Consider the following 15,311-nt stretch of genomic DNA (forward strand, 5'->3'; position numbering starts at 1 on the left):
GACTATACTTATAATTTTGCCATCAAAATAAGAAATTAGCATTATAAAATGTGAAACTTTATTCAACTGTAGGAACTTGAACGGTTAAATTAACATAGATGTTAATTAATTCTTCACTGTTTTCATTTTGTACGACTTTTTCAAATCCAGTCTAGACTGCATAAACAACATGGTTGAATAATTATGAAAACTTCAAAGAACATTTTTATGTAATTTAAGCAGCCTATAGTGAGTAAAATAATGCAATATGAACCAAATCATTTGAAAACTTCTCTTGTTGAAAACCCTTTACCTGCTGCTGCAAGTAAAGGAAAATAGAGACCAAGTCATTGGTTTCAATCTATAATTAGCCATGCTTATCTTGTAAAGTTTCCCACTCTTCTTCAAAGCAATATCAAATAAGCAGCCGTGTTATTCTTAATAATTTTGTACTGGATGATATATATTAACTAACAAGTCTTTCGTGCAGTGTTTGTTAATGGGAAGTTCTGCAAGGACCCAAAGCTCGCTGTAGCGGATGACTTCTTCTTCTCCGGCCTCAACATGCCCGGAAACACATCGAATCTAGTTGGATCGAATGTAACTACTGTCAATGTTGATCAAATTCCAGGACTTAACACTCTCGGCATATCTCTTGTTCGAATTCACTACGCACCTTATGGTGGCCGAGACCCTCCCCACACTCCGCCGTTGCCTTTGCCGGTCTGAGCAGCCAAAATGCAGGGGTTATCACCATTGCTAGCACTGTGTTTGGCTCGAACCCACCAATCAACCCGGATGTTCTCATAAGGGCCTTCCAATTGGACAAGAATGTGGTTACACATCTGCAGTCACTCTTCTAAAGAGACACCTCAAAAACCAGAAGCTTGTTGCTTGTTTTGAATAACTTTTCCACTCATTTTCCTGATTGAAGTCATATTATTTTACTTTAGTATGAATCAATAGATGAAACTCCCCATAATTCACTTTCATCTCTCTTGAGATTTTATTTGTAAGATCACAAAAGTAATAAAACGTTTTCATCAAATATTTAATAATCTGGAAAACGTTTTCATCACATAAGTAGTACAGCTCGTAAGTAGTAACACTTTCTCATTAGTGATAACAGCCCTAAAGATTTAATGCAAAACAAATAACATAATCTTATATAAGTTGTTCACCATTTTGTATCCCGAAATGCTTGTGAAGTAGGATCATCCCATAACAGAAGTAGCACTCTTAACACCTTCCTGGAACTTGAAAATAAAAGGATGAGTAAAATATATTAATTACTTTTAAGATTAGTTTACACATCAAAGGTTCGTTTCCCTCCCCTCTCGTTTCTTTGTAATGGGAAACCCTAACCCAGCCCAGGTGTTTCCTAATAGCAGTTCTAAAGTCTAAAAACACATATCCAGCCTCAGCCTCCTCTCACAGGTTTTATTTTATTATATATACCACACTCCTCGCCGCTGCCAAAACCATCTTTTGTCTTTTAAAAATAATAATTCAAGTCATAATGCCGTTGCAATCATCAAGAACCAAACCGCGCCCATCACCGCCTCCAACCATTCCCACTTTCATAACCATTTTTTATAAACAATTAAAATATTATTTTTAAAAACGATTATAACTTTTATTTTGGAAAATTGGTGATTTGGAATTAAGTTGGATGATAATGGATAGGAGTCACCATCGACCTTTGGGTTAAGTAGGTCGAATACCTAAAAACGTCTTTTAAAACAATTTTAAGAAAAATCATTTTATAAGACAAAAATTAGTCTTGTAACCAATGATTCGATTTAAAGAGTATAGGAGTCGGTTACGCGTGGGGAAGGGGAAGCACCCCCACAATGCCCAAAATTAGTACTGTGTCGCTTACACGTTGTCGTGATGGTGGAAGTTGTGAATCAAATATAAAGTTAAAATATGATCCTTTTATCAAACATTGATTAATTTGCTTCGAAATAATTAATTAGAAAAAATTCTTTAACTCGAAAAGAAATATCCAAGTTAGCAATCCTCCGTCGGGAAAGCTAATTCGACTATATCTTATCAGTAAAAGAATATTCCATCCTCATTGATATTAATAACGCGAATCAAATATAAAATGGAGAATCGACGTTTGCATGAAATAAATTGTTATTTAGAGTAACATGCATTGCATTGTTCGATTTAAAATACGAAAATGAATTAATTAACAAAATAAAGTTGATTTCAAGTTCACATTTTGTTAAAATGTCGTATCGGATCGCATCACTTCGACCAAATGAAGCTTTCCACTCTCATTTTACAAATCGGTGTTCTTGAAAAACATTCGAAATAAAATATTTACAATAAAATAGAACCAAACATATCCATTAATTTAATTACAAAACATATAAAATATATACATATGTAAAAAGAATCAATCATAACAAGTAAATATTACATATCAAATTACAAATAATAAAAACAATAAATAACCATATTAGATTTAAAGGACCAAAAATAACAAAAACAAAAACTTAAAGGACTAAAATAGAAAAAATAGAAACTTAAGGGACTAAAATAGTTAAAAAACTAAAGGGATTAAAATAGCAAAAACAAAAACTTAAGGGACTAAAATAGAAAAATAGAAACTTAAGGGACTAAAATAGCAAAAAAACTTAAAGGGCTAAATAGAAAAAAAAACTTGAAGGACTAATATAGTAAAAAATAAATTTGAAGGACTAAAACAATAATTAAAATAAACCAGAGCCCAGATAGCAAACATTAAATAATACAAGCACCAAAAATGTAAATAACCCATTAATAACATTCGGGACTGAAATGAAATAAACCAGAAACAATACATGCCAAATAATAATTAAACTAAATGTAAAGCAGTGACCAAAATAAAATATTTACAAATGTCATGGTCGAATTCAAACATCAAAGAAAGTATATAACACATGAAATCAGTGACTAAACATAAATATAGAAAACTCAGTTCCCAAAGTAATATATCACACGAATTCATTATTTACCAAAATAATATAATACAAATAGGTGAGGACCTAAACTGTTATTTACCTTGAAAAATATGACAAATACAAATGGAATTACAAAAGTCAAGGACCTAGAGTGCTATTATCCCCTAAATCAAAAACATGCTGAAACCCTCTGATAACTCCATAAAAGACTTAATTTCCAGTCTTTTCACTTAAGTTATTGGTCGTCTAAACAAAGTATGCATAACATTTTAGTTGCGTATAGGTCATATTAGCTTGTGGTGGATAAATTTTGCTTAGGCAAGATTTATTTGGTTTGACTGATGTTGCTGAGGAGAAAGGGTTGTTTGGATTGTGTTTGTACAGGAAACCTACAGAGGAAGAACATTTCAGTTGTGACAACGTAAATTTGCAAAGGCCAACGGAACAGACGAGAACGTGATGAGCAAATTTATCTCGCTGAGGCAAGGTTTATCTGAAGAAGTCTGAAGCAGGAGTGACGAAACCGCCGATGTCATATGCCAGCTGGATGACCTACTTCACGTGTCAGCTGGATGACCTACTTCACGTGCAAGCATGCCTTAATTATACTGATAGCCGCCTTTCCTTTTTTAGTCTAGACATTTAATAACAATTATTTAAGGAAACTCCAAAAGCATGCAAAGCCTTAAGAGAAATTTCCTTATAAATAACCAGTCGTAGCCGACAAAAGAAGAGATGGCAAGGAAGAAGAGAGAAGAGCTTTACCTAAGGCGTGAACGAGCAACTACAATATTTCTTCACCGTCTACCCTCCGACCTTCCTTACTGTCCTCCATAGCTAGACTTTAGCAGAGCAGTGATCAGGCCTCGAGAGAGGGTGATCACCAAGGCAGGCGTAATGTTGATCAGAATCGTCGCGACAGAGCCCTCGATTTTGTGATTTGTTCTTCCTTTGTTCTTAACCTTTTATCTATTTGGGGTTGTACTACACGTTCAATTCTGGATGATCTTTGATAGCACCATGAATGTCTTACTTGGTGTTAAATTTGGTTTTGCCTTATCAATATTTTTATGTTTTATGAATGATGAATTATGTTTTGCGTATGACTGTTTTGCTCAATATTTAAATATTTTACCTTACGCTATAAGAGCATCGAGAGATCGCCTGGGGTACTGGTAAACATGTCTTGGCAATATAAGAGCATCAAGAGATAACCTTTTGTCTAGATAGTGATTCTTAGATTCGAGAGAATTAAGATAGATCCACGTGAGCAATAGAATGACTTCGATATGGTGAAGTTCTAACTTGTTACCTTAGAGATAAGGAGTGAGTTTCAATCGACTAAAAGGGATAGACGCTAGAGTAGGATAGACAACGCTTGTAGTTTATGCTGAGAGGTATTGCTACAACAACAGTTTGACAAACCAAGGGTTGTAGTTAACGCTAAGGAGTATTGCCATAGCAACCGTCTAAGAATACCTAGTAATCCTGTCGGGCAGTTTTAGCAAGTCATAATAATTCATTTTAGACTTAGAAATAATTGTTGACAATACAACGGTTTAACATAAGTGCTCTGTGATATATCTGAATATGTGAGGTTGTTTGCATTATATCTGAATCAACACTTGTCTAGTTTTATTTTACTTTAGCATTCTGTATACTTATTTTGCCTCGACCAAACTTTTCTGCAATTGTTAAATCAAATCTTATTAATATTAGTTCTTAAGTGGATATTTAGTAGGATTAGTTTGTGACATTAGTTCTAGTTGTGGTGAAAATATATTTCTCGACCAATCCTTGTGGAGACAATACTCACTTACCCTATATTAATTGAATTGATTGTGTATACTTGCACAGATTTGCTTGCCTTAACATATACATTTACAGGCGATCAAGTTTTTGGCACCGTTGCCGGGGATTGATAACTGACGAATTTTTTTAGCCATAACAAGTTCTTTTTGTGTCAACTTATATTTATTTAGTCTAACTTAGTTTACTATTTTCTTTTGTAGGTTTTTATCATTGCATGACCCTGAGATCTTCTGGTAAGCCTTTGGAACCATTTGACCCTGAAGTTGAGCAATCACTCAGAGAAAGGTTTCGAGCCCAAAGAACCAGAGAACAATTGAACCAAACTCAAATGCAAGACAACATGGGAGATTTAGGACCCGACGCATCTATCAATCTTCAAGTTACAAGGCCAAGAGCAATACGAGATAATTTAAACCCGATTCTCGATGATATCAATCTAGGCATAGCGTCACCTGATATACAAGCCACTCACTTCAAACTTAACCAGTGATGTTTAACATGCTAAACTCTATTGGACAATTTGGTGGTTCGCCCAATGAGGATGCTAGGCAACATGTTCACACTTTCCTTGAAGTATGTGACTCGTTTTGGCAACAAGGAGTATATGAAGATGTGCTCAAACTGAAAATTTTTCCTTACTCCCTATGCGATAGAGCAAGAGCCTGGCTCAGCGGAGTTCCTTCAGGTTCAATGGAGTCATGAGTAGATTTATGCAAGAGCTTCTTACTGCGATACAATCCGCCCAATATGAATACACAGCTTCGCAATGACATTGCTAGTTTTCGCCAAGGAGATGATGAGTCAATGTACGAATGTTAGGATAGGTACAAAAGCCTACTTCGCAAGTGTGTTAACCATGGCTTTCACGATTGGACACAAGTGGTGATGTTTTATAACGGAGTCAATGCACCAACTAGAATGATGCTAGATGCTTCAGCAAATGGCACCTTATTAGACAAATCACCTGAAGAAGCTTTTGACATCCTTGACAGGATAGCAAATAATGATTATCAATTTCCAAATACAAGATTGGGAACCGGCAGAAAAACATTATGAGCATATGAATTAGAGGGTAAGGATTCGGTAGCTCAACTTTATTCCATAACCAATATGTTGAAAATTTTGCAACGTCCTAATGAGATAAGAGAAGTCAAGGTGAAAAATAACATATGCTTATTTTGTCACGACAACCATCATGAGAGCGAATGCTCGGAAAAGCATGAGTCATCCAATTTTATGGGTAACTACAATCGGAGCAACAATAACCCCTATTCAAACATGAACAATCCTGGCTGGAGAAAAGCATCCAAATTTCTCATGGAGTAATCAAGGAAACAACAATAATCAAGCAACAAATTACAGGCCACAACAAAATAATTCTGATCATCAACATTTTCAAAATCAGCATCATCAGCAGCCTTGGCAAAACAATAAAGGTATAGCTTCTTCCTCTAATACTAATTCAAATACTAATTCCTTAGAGTTATCATTGCAGGAATTTATGGCTTCGACGAAAGATTTCATGGCCTCCACAAAGTCCTTGATGCACGAACATTCTACAACAATTCAAAATCAAGGAAATTTGTTACAAAGCCAAGCAACACTTTTGCAAATCCATAGTTCATCCCTAACAGAATTGGAGAATCAAGTGGGACAAATTGATACGGCATTACATTCTCCCCACAAGGAACCTCCCTAGTGATACAAAGATCACTAAACATCATGGGAAGGAACAATGCAATGCACTTACACTAAGGAGTGAAAATCATGTCAACCAAGATGATAAGGTTAGGGGAGAAAACTCCAACAGTTTTCGCCATGGCATAACACAACTAGAGGTTCGAACTGAAAATGTTGAACGAGAGGAAGCACCTGAAGAGAAGGATAGAACTGAAGGTTCAAAAACACATCGCTCAAACAATGAGGAATTCATGGCCGGGGCCATAAATATTTCAACAACAACAGAAGATAATGCGAGACCTCCACCACCATTCCCTCAGTGGTTGAAGAAGTATGATGATGACAACCAGTTCAAGAAATTCATTGATATTTTGGATCAATTGTGTATCAATGTACCCTTACTGGAAGCCATCGAACAAATGCCTTCCTATGCCAAGTTTCTTAAGGACATCGTTACAAAGAAACGAAAGGTAGAACGTGTTGCCTCAGCAACAAAAATCTGTTCAACAGTGAGCAAACTCCCACTAAAGCAAAAAACACCTAGCAACTTTATAATACCATGCTCAATTGGTAATGACTTCATTAGACGAGCTCTTGTTGATTTGGGATCAAGTGTAAACTTGATACCAAAGTATATATTTATGAAACTAGACGTGTATCACACCTGTCCAACCTCAGTCATCTTACAGCTAGCCAATCGGTCATATGTGCGGCCAGAGGGCATAATAGAGGACGTCATAGTAAAGGTGGATAAATTCGTATTTCCATTTGATTTCCTTATACTGGATTTCGAAGCTGATGAAAACACCCCGATCATCCTGGGACAACCATTTTTAGCCACAGGGAGAATCCTAATAGATTAAGAAAATGGAGAGTTTACAATGCAAGTAGGAGAGCAAAGCATCACTATCAATGTGTTCAATTCCATGAAATATGTGGACAATCCAGAAGAATACCAATGCATTAGATAAGTAGAGGAGAAGACAATCATTGGACGAGGTGAATCACTAAGACTTGATGAATATAACACTTTGTACCATGACCTTACAACCGATATGCATGAACAAGACACATTCGAGTTATGTTCAAAAGAGGATTCAGAGATTCATGGTCCTGACAACAAAAAACTAAACATTGAATGCCCTAAAAATGACACCAATGCACGATACGGAGGAAAGACAAATGATCAATCGAGACTTCTTCATAATAGATCGGGTATCAAATTCGAACCCTTAGATTATGATGAAGTTAAGTCCCAAGAACATGCACCAAAACTGGAATTTAAAACTTTTCTATCACATTTGAAATATGCGTATCTAGGAGGTGATGAAACTTTACCAGTAATAATTTCTGCCAACCTAACCTCCGAACAGGAGAATAGTTTGTTGAATGTTTTGTCACAACATAGAAAAACTCTTGGATGGACAATGGTAGTCTTGAATGGAATCAGTCCGACCATATGCACGCACAAAATCAACCTCAAAGATAACCATAACACTTCGATAGAACCCCAAAGAAGGCTCAATCCAATCATAAAGAAGGTAGTCATGAAAGAAATCATAAAATGGTTGGACGCATGAGTAATATATCCTATATCTGATAGTTCATGGGTCAGCCCGATGCAGTGCGTGCCAAAAAAGAGAGGTGTGACTGTGATTAAAGGTGAACAAGACGAACTCCTCACCACAAGAATAGTTACGGGCTGGCGCATATGTATAGATTACAGGAAGCTCAATAAAACCACAAAGAAAGACCATTTCCCCCTCCCCTTCATCGACCAAATACTTGATAGGTTAATAGGAAAAGCATTTTACTGCTTCCTCGATGGATACTCAGGGTATAACCAAATAGCCATAGCACCGGAGGACCAAGAGAAAACCACTTTCACATGCCCATATGTTACCTATGCATTTAGAGGAATGTCATTTGAATTATGTAACGCTCCAGCCACATTTCAAAGATGCATGATGGTAATCTTTTCAGATATGGTGGAAGAATACATAGAAATATTTATGGATGATTTCTCCATCTCGGGTGATGATTTTGACTGATATCTCGGCAATTTATCCAAGGTATTAAAATGATATGAAGAAGCCAACCTAGTGCTAAATTGGGAGAAATGCCATTTTATGGTGACCAAAGGAATAGTGTTGGGTCATAAAATTTCATGCTGAGGCATTGAAGTCGATAAAGCCAAGGTGGACGTGATTGTTAACCTACCCCCACCCACCAATGTGCAAGGTGTACGCAGTTTTCTTGGACATGCAGGCTTCTACAGGTGGTTCATAAAAGTTTTTTCTCAAATCTCTAAACCCTTATGTCTTTTGCTTCAACAAAATCATCCATTCAAATTTACTAATGATTGTGTGAATGCCTTCACAGATTTGAATAAAAAACCTTTCGGCGGCACCAATCTTTGCCCTGCCAGACTGGAATGAACATTTCGAGCTAATGTGCGATGCTAGTGACTACGCAGTCGGAGCAATGCTAGGGCAACGAAAAAGTAAAATCTTTCATGCCATATACTACGCGAGCCGTACTCTTAATGATGCACAAGTAAACTATACCACCACTGAAAAAGAACTTTTATAGTAGTATTTGCATTCGATAAGTTTAGGAAATACCTAATAGGAACGAAGGTAATTTGTGCATATAGATCACACATCTATTAAATATCTGATTAATAAAAAAGATGCAAAGCCTATACTAATTCGATGGATATTATTACTACAAGAGTTTGATTTACAGATTAAGGATAGGAACGATATAGAGAATCAAGTGGCATACCATTTGTCTAGGCTAGATAAAAAACCTGATTGTCTTGACATAAAAGAAATTAAAGAGGATTTCCCTGATGAGAAAATATTAATTGTCACGGCTGCGCCATGGTATGCTGACATTGTTAACTTTCTTGTTAGTGGTATTATTCCTCCTGATTTATCTAGCCAGGGCAGAAAGAAGTTTCGACATGATGTGCGATAATACTACTGGGATGAACCGTTTTATTCAAGCAATGCGAAGACCAAATAATCCGAAGATGCATTCCAGAAGAAGAGCAGAGATATATTCTACACCAGTACCACTCATCACCATATGGAGGGCATTTTGGTGGAATGAGAACAGTAGCAAAGGTGCTCTAATCTAGATTTTATTGGCCAACCTTATTCAAGGATGAGCATGAATTCTATAAGTCATGTTATAGATGCCAATGAACAGGAAACATATCAAAAAGGCACAAAATGCCATGGCAAAATATTATGGAGGTATGGGGAATAGACTTCATGGGACCTTTTCCCACATCTTTTGGAGATTTATACATTCTCTTGGCAGTGGATTATGTATCAAAATAGGTTGAGTCCATCGCAACACTTAAAAATGATTCCAAGACGGTGTTAAAATGTTTGCACAAAAATATATTCACCCGATTTGGAACACCACGAGCTATTATCAGCAATGAAGGCACACATTTTGATAACAAATTGATTGCCAAGGCACTGAAGTGATATGGAGTATGACATGAGATTGATATGGTGTATCACCCTCAAACAAATGGATAAACCGAAGTGTCTAACCGGGAAATTAAACAGATCCTTGAGAAAGTGGTCAACCCAAGTCAAAAGGACTGGTCGCCGAATCTAGATGAAGAACCATGGGCTTATTGCATAGCATTTATGACACCATTGAGAATGTCACCATTCAAACTGGTCTATGGAAAAGAATGTCATCTTCCTATTGAATTATAACATAGAGCCTACTGGGTCATCAAGAAGTTAAACATAGATGCTCAGCTTGCTAGAGAAATAAGACTCTTGGAACTGAACGGGATAGATGAATTCAGAGTACACGTATACGAGAATGTCCACCTATACAAGGAGAAAACAAAATGATGGCAAGACAGAAAAATATTACCGAGGCAATTATAGTCTGGACAATAAGTAATGCTCTACAATTCACGTCTTAAGTTATTCCCAGGCAAGTTAATATAACGATGGTCAGAACTATTTATAGTACACCAAGTCCATGACAATGGAACAATTGAAATCCAGAACCAAAACGATGGTTCCATATTCTAAGTTAACGAGCAGAGACTCAATGAGTACAAAAGAGCCCCAGTCATGCGTGACAAACCGGCATCGTTGCCACATGATGCCCAAGAGTTTGCTATACTTTCTTGAAATTCGTTTCCTAGGCAACGAAAATTTGAATTCTGTACATAAATAAATTAAGTTATTTTCTTATTTCATTATCCGTTTTATTTAATTTTCTTTCTTTATTATAGGTAAGCAAAGAACACGTGGCAGCATGGGGAGCTAGAGCATGCATGAGAAGAAAAATAAACCCTATAATACATGGTTTTGGTGGCATAATAAAGAGGGAAAGAGATCTTTCCCCCCACTTTATGTCCAATAAGATATTTATCATTCAATGCAAAAATATTTCCCTTGCACGAAAAGGCAAAAATAACCCGAAACCACTAATTGCTTTCCAAAGAAGAAAACTGCCTAACTTTTTCTTCTTCATCGTGCCTCATTCTCTCTCTACAAAACAAGAAAAACTTTCTTTCTCTCAACAAATTCCTCCCCTTTTCCACCACTGATTTCAGCCAAGAACAAGGAAAGCCCCATCCCCAACACAGAGTTTTTGAACAATTCCAAACTACCGAAGCAGAATCACGTTTCAAAATCTTTCAGAAACACCAAGTATATTTGGAAGATGGATTCGTCTTCCCAGCCACGGATGAGGAATCGTTTGGACCGAAAGTGATGGACGTGATACGGAAACACAACTGGGAGAAGTTTGTTTGCCATCCCAACGCTGTAGCATGTCGATAGTAAGGGAGTTCTATGCCCATCTCGAAGACCCATTCAACCATACAGTGTACGTTCGAGGGAAGTTGTTTTGATTTTCCCCCTCCATGCTCAATAGATACTTTAACTTGGGGAAAGTGGAGGAACAAGACAAGAGATTCATGGCTGAGGCGGATCAAGAAATGTACAATGGAGTACTACATGATTTATGCTTCGGGTGGGCCAAGTTTGAAGGAAATGCCCCTACGAGGAAATGAGTAGATCACCGAGCCCTAAAACTGAATGTGAAGTTGTAGAACCATTTTCTCAAAGACAAGCTAATGCCAACCTCCCACAATACCACTGTCCTCGTCAAAATATTGATGCTCTGGTACTCGATCATATACGGGAGAAATATCGGCGTTGGAGAACTCATCTTAGAGCAGATCCATGAATATGCCAAGAGGAACCGAGGTAACTTACTGTTTCCCAACCTGATAACTGCACTGTGCAAGAATAAAAAGGTTCCTGAGGAGCCCTTCGAGGATTTCATTAAATCCTAGGAGGGCATCACCAAGAAAAAGGTACCTGAGTTGATGAGTTTTAATGACAACAACCCGCAGGAAGGTTTGGAGCGGGGAGCAAAATTAGGTTCTGTAACTAGAATGGTTTGTTGTGATCACACACACTCGAGAAACGCGTGAAAAGATCGGACTCCTGGAGGACCATATGGAAATCTATTTCAAGTATGCCAAGGCGAGGACATACAACTCAATGCCTTCTTCAAGGAGTTGCTCCCGAACACTAACACCAGACTACCAACCTTGCCTAGTGTAATCCTCAAATACAATGCGGGCGACAACACATTCCATGCCTCGACGTCACATGTCCCTCCAGAAGTTCCCCCATAAGTGCCCACTGATGTGCCACCACTTGCAACCCATGTCCTACCCGTACCAAAAGAAGGCCAAGGAGACACAGAAGAGTTCCTCAGCTCCTCCTCCTTTTGCACCTCCAAGAGTAGTCAAGATAGATTCAACATCGAAGTAACTCGAGCACGATTCTATACAGTCCCAAGTCAGTCAAGCAATACCGGTCCCAACAGCATATCCTAGTCTAGCACCAGTTTTCGCACAACCAACTCCTACTACCGAGCAGTCAACTCTAGCATGTGCCTCGTCCAACAAAAAATGCTACAAGAGAACGACATGACATAAACTTCAGTCATCAACAGTAGCAGCAGTAAACTCAAGATCCGAGAGTCCCTCTTCTCCCAAATGACGTTGAATGAGGGCGTCTAGCCAAGCCACCCCACCACAATGCATCCCTCAAGTTTGGGGGAGGTATTGTACCATATTCTATCATACTTTGTTAGAAACCAATTGATGATAATTGGTTGAAAATTTTGATTGTCATGACATAGCAGGTTAAGATTATTGTTAGGAATGAATTAGGGATGCCTGATGATGAACAAATAATTTGATTGCCTAGGCCATAATTATTTGTTAAGACTGTCTAAAAAAGAGAACCAACCTTAGGCCTGATTATTTGACGTTTATAAACACGATTGTAGGCTATCTTTGCTTAAGGAAATCTGTAAATTTTTGCAAATGAACTTTCTGCTTACCGAGACTTCAAAAATATTTTAATGGTGAAGTGAAATCTCTCTAGTGTTTAAAAACTTGAAAAATAAGAAGGAAATTAGAAGGGGCACTCCTCTGTGCAATGACATAAACAGAAAAACTCCATAAGAATTTAAGAGTAGCCACGACATATGAGTAAATGAAAGTAGTCACAGGATGACTCTGCCCGACTAGCTTGGGGGGTGAAAGGTATGCTCCCTTTCACCTAGAGTGTGGAACGGTAGGTGTGATGAGCTGCTGACTCCCCTGTGAAAAAAAAGTTCATAAATAACTAAGAGTATAAACTAAGCCTGACAAATAATTTGTTGCCTTAACAAACCAGAAGTGTTTGCTTAATTTTTCTAATTACCTTTATGCATGGACTGGTTACAATCATGCACACACTATAACAAAGAATACTGCCTAAGGAAGGGACTTGACTGATATGACTGTCGAACATGTTGAGGCCAAACAATTTTTGTTGAGGGCTGAAATCTCAAACCCTATGATTTTTTAACATTGCTTGCCATGATAATTTTGATTTTCTTCTCGCTATTGTACATTGCTTGAGGACAAGCAATACCTTAAGTTTGAGGGTATGATAACTCCGTAAAAAGACTTAATTTCCAGTCTTTTCACTTAAGTTATTGCCCGTCTAAACAAAGTATGCATAGCATTTTAGTTGCATATAAGTCATATTAGCTTGTGGTGGATAAATTTTGCTTAGGCAAGATTTAGTTGGTTTGCCTGATGCTGTTGAGAAGAAAGAGTTGTTTGGATTGTGTTTGTGCAGGAAACCTACAGAGGAAGAACATTTCAGTCGTGACAATATAAATTTGCAAAGGCCAACAGAATAGACGAGAACGGGAGGAGCAAATTTATCTCGCCGAGGCAAGGTTTATCTGAAGAAGTATAAAGCAGGAGTGACGAAACCACCTATGTCACATATCAGCTAGGGGTGACACGACTCCTACATGATGAGGAGGTTTGGTCGGTGGATGACATAATTTCCTATGTGATGAGGATGGTATGCCATCTTTAGGGATGATAACACGCTTCCTACGTGATGAGGACGACTAGTTATCTAAGGGTAACACAGCTCCTACGTGATGAGGAGGTCTGGTCGGGGGATGACACAGTTCCTATGTAATGAGGATGACATGCCATTTTTATGAATAATGGTTTCAAGGGAAACTGACTCAAAGATGATGCTTCAAGAGAAGTTGTCTCAAGCAAGACAAAATTCATTTCAAGGAAACGATCTCAAAGATGTATGTTTCAAGAGAAACTGTCTCAAGGGAGACAAAACTTATATCAAGGGAAACAATCTCAAAGGTTGGTGTTTCATAAGAAACTGACTCAAGGGAGACAAAATTTGTTTCAAGAGAAACAAACTCAAAGATTATAATTTTTTTTCCAGTGAAACAACTTCAGAATTTCTGTTTTAAAGAAAAACAATGTCTCAAGTGAGACGAAATTTGTTTTGATAGAAATTGTCTCAAGCGAGACAAAATTTGTTTTTAAAGAACTGTCTCAAGAGAGAGAACATTTTATTTTTCCAAGAGAAACAATCTCAGTGACGATAGACAGTCTACTTGTTCCTACACGTGGAGAGGCATTCAGAAGATCTGATCGTTCACATCGGGATGTGAATCTTTCTTACTTCAACATTGATTTTAAGCATGAGCTTTGTGTCTGAGAGCCATATGCCAACTACCAAGATCCACTCCCCAGAGATTGCCTTGTTTGAAAAATGTTTTTATTCTTATTTTATTTTCAAAAGTATGAAAATATCAATTAACAGGATGTTGAAAATTGTTTAATCAAAGATTTTGAGAAAATATTGCCCCTTTCAAGGTTTCACAATTGACAAATTATAAAACAAGAGTTCATTGGATATTAAAGAATTAATTACACTTTTAATTCTTCAATAAATTATAGCTATATGACAAGTGTCAAGATCAATGCTATCTTTGAGGTATGGTTAAGTAAGGAAAGGAGAAAAAGTCTCAGGTTATTTTCTTTGGTAAAAGGTTTGGTATTCTTATTTCCTTGATGGTCACTGATATGATGGGGTAGCTGTGTACTCTTCTACTGGAAGTGTTCTTCGACTCCCAGCTCTCATGGTCACACTCGGGTTGTGTGATGCCTTATCAAGGGATTTGTGTTATCGCCATCTATACAACAGTTGTACAGTCTTCATATTCGAGTCGCCTTTTCAGGTTTTCAAATCGAATCCTCCTTTGGTTTCAAAACGTTATTCAAAATTTAAGTCATGATCACCCCTTTTTTATTTTTTTCTCTATCATGCATTAAAGATTTTAGAAAACCTTTTTATAAATAAAAGATTAATCCTGATGGGCGAGATGAGATATGAAGATAGTCTCTTCTGTTTAGAAATTCATGTATGATTAGAAGGGACCTTTAAGGTATGTAATGTAGGCCATGGTTCACGGTTATGAAAGAAAGGATAAGTT

At 37.2% G+C, this 15,311-nt stretch overlaps 1 pseudogene; it reads left to right on the plus strand.

Annotated features, from left to right (window-relative positions):
• Positions 1-235: 235 nt before the first annotated feature.
• Positions 236-15,311, plus strand: part of LOC120185268 — an 84,303-nt pseudogene continuing 69,227 nt past the window's right edge.

The sequence above is a fragment of the Hibiscus syriacus genome, unplaced genomic scaffold, assembly GCF_006381635.1.
Source record: "Hibiscus syriacus cultivar Baekdansim isolate YM2019G1 unplaced genomic scaffold, ASM638163v2 tig00113096_pilon, whole genome shotgun sequence".
NCBI classification, from domain to species: domain Eukaryota; kingdom Viridiplantae; phylum Streptophyta; class Magnoliopsida; order Malvales; family Malvaceae; genus Hibiscus; species Hibiscus syriacus.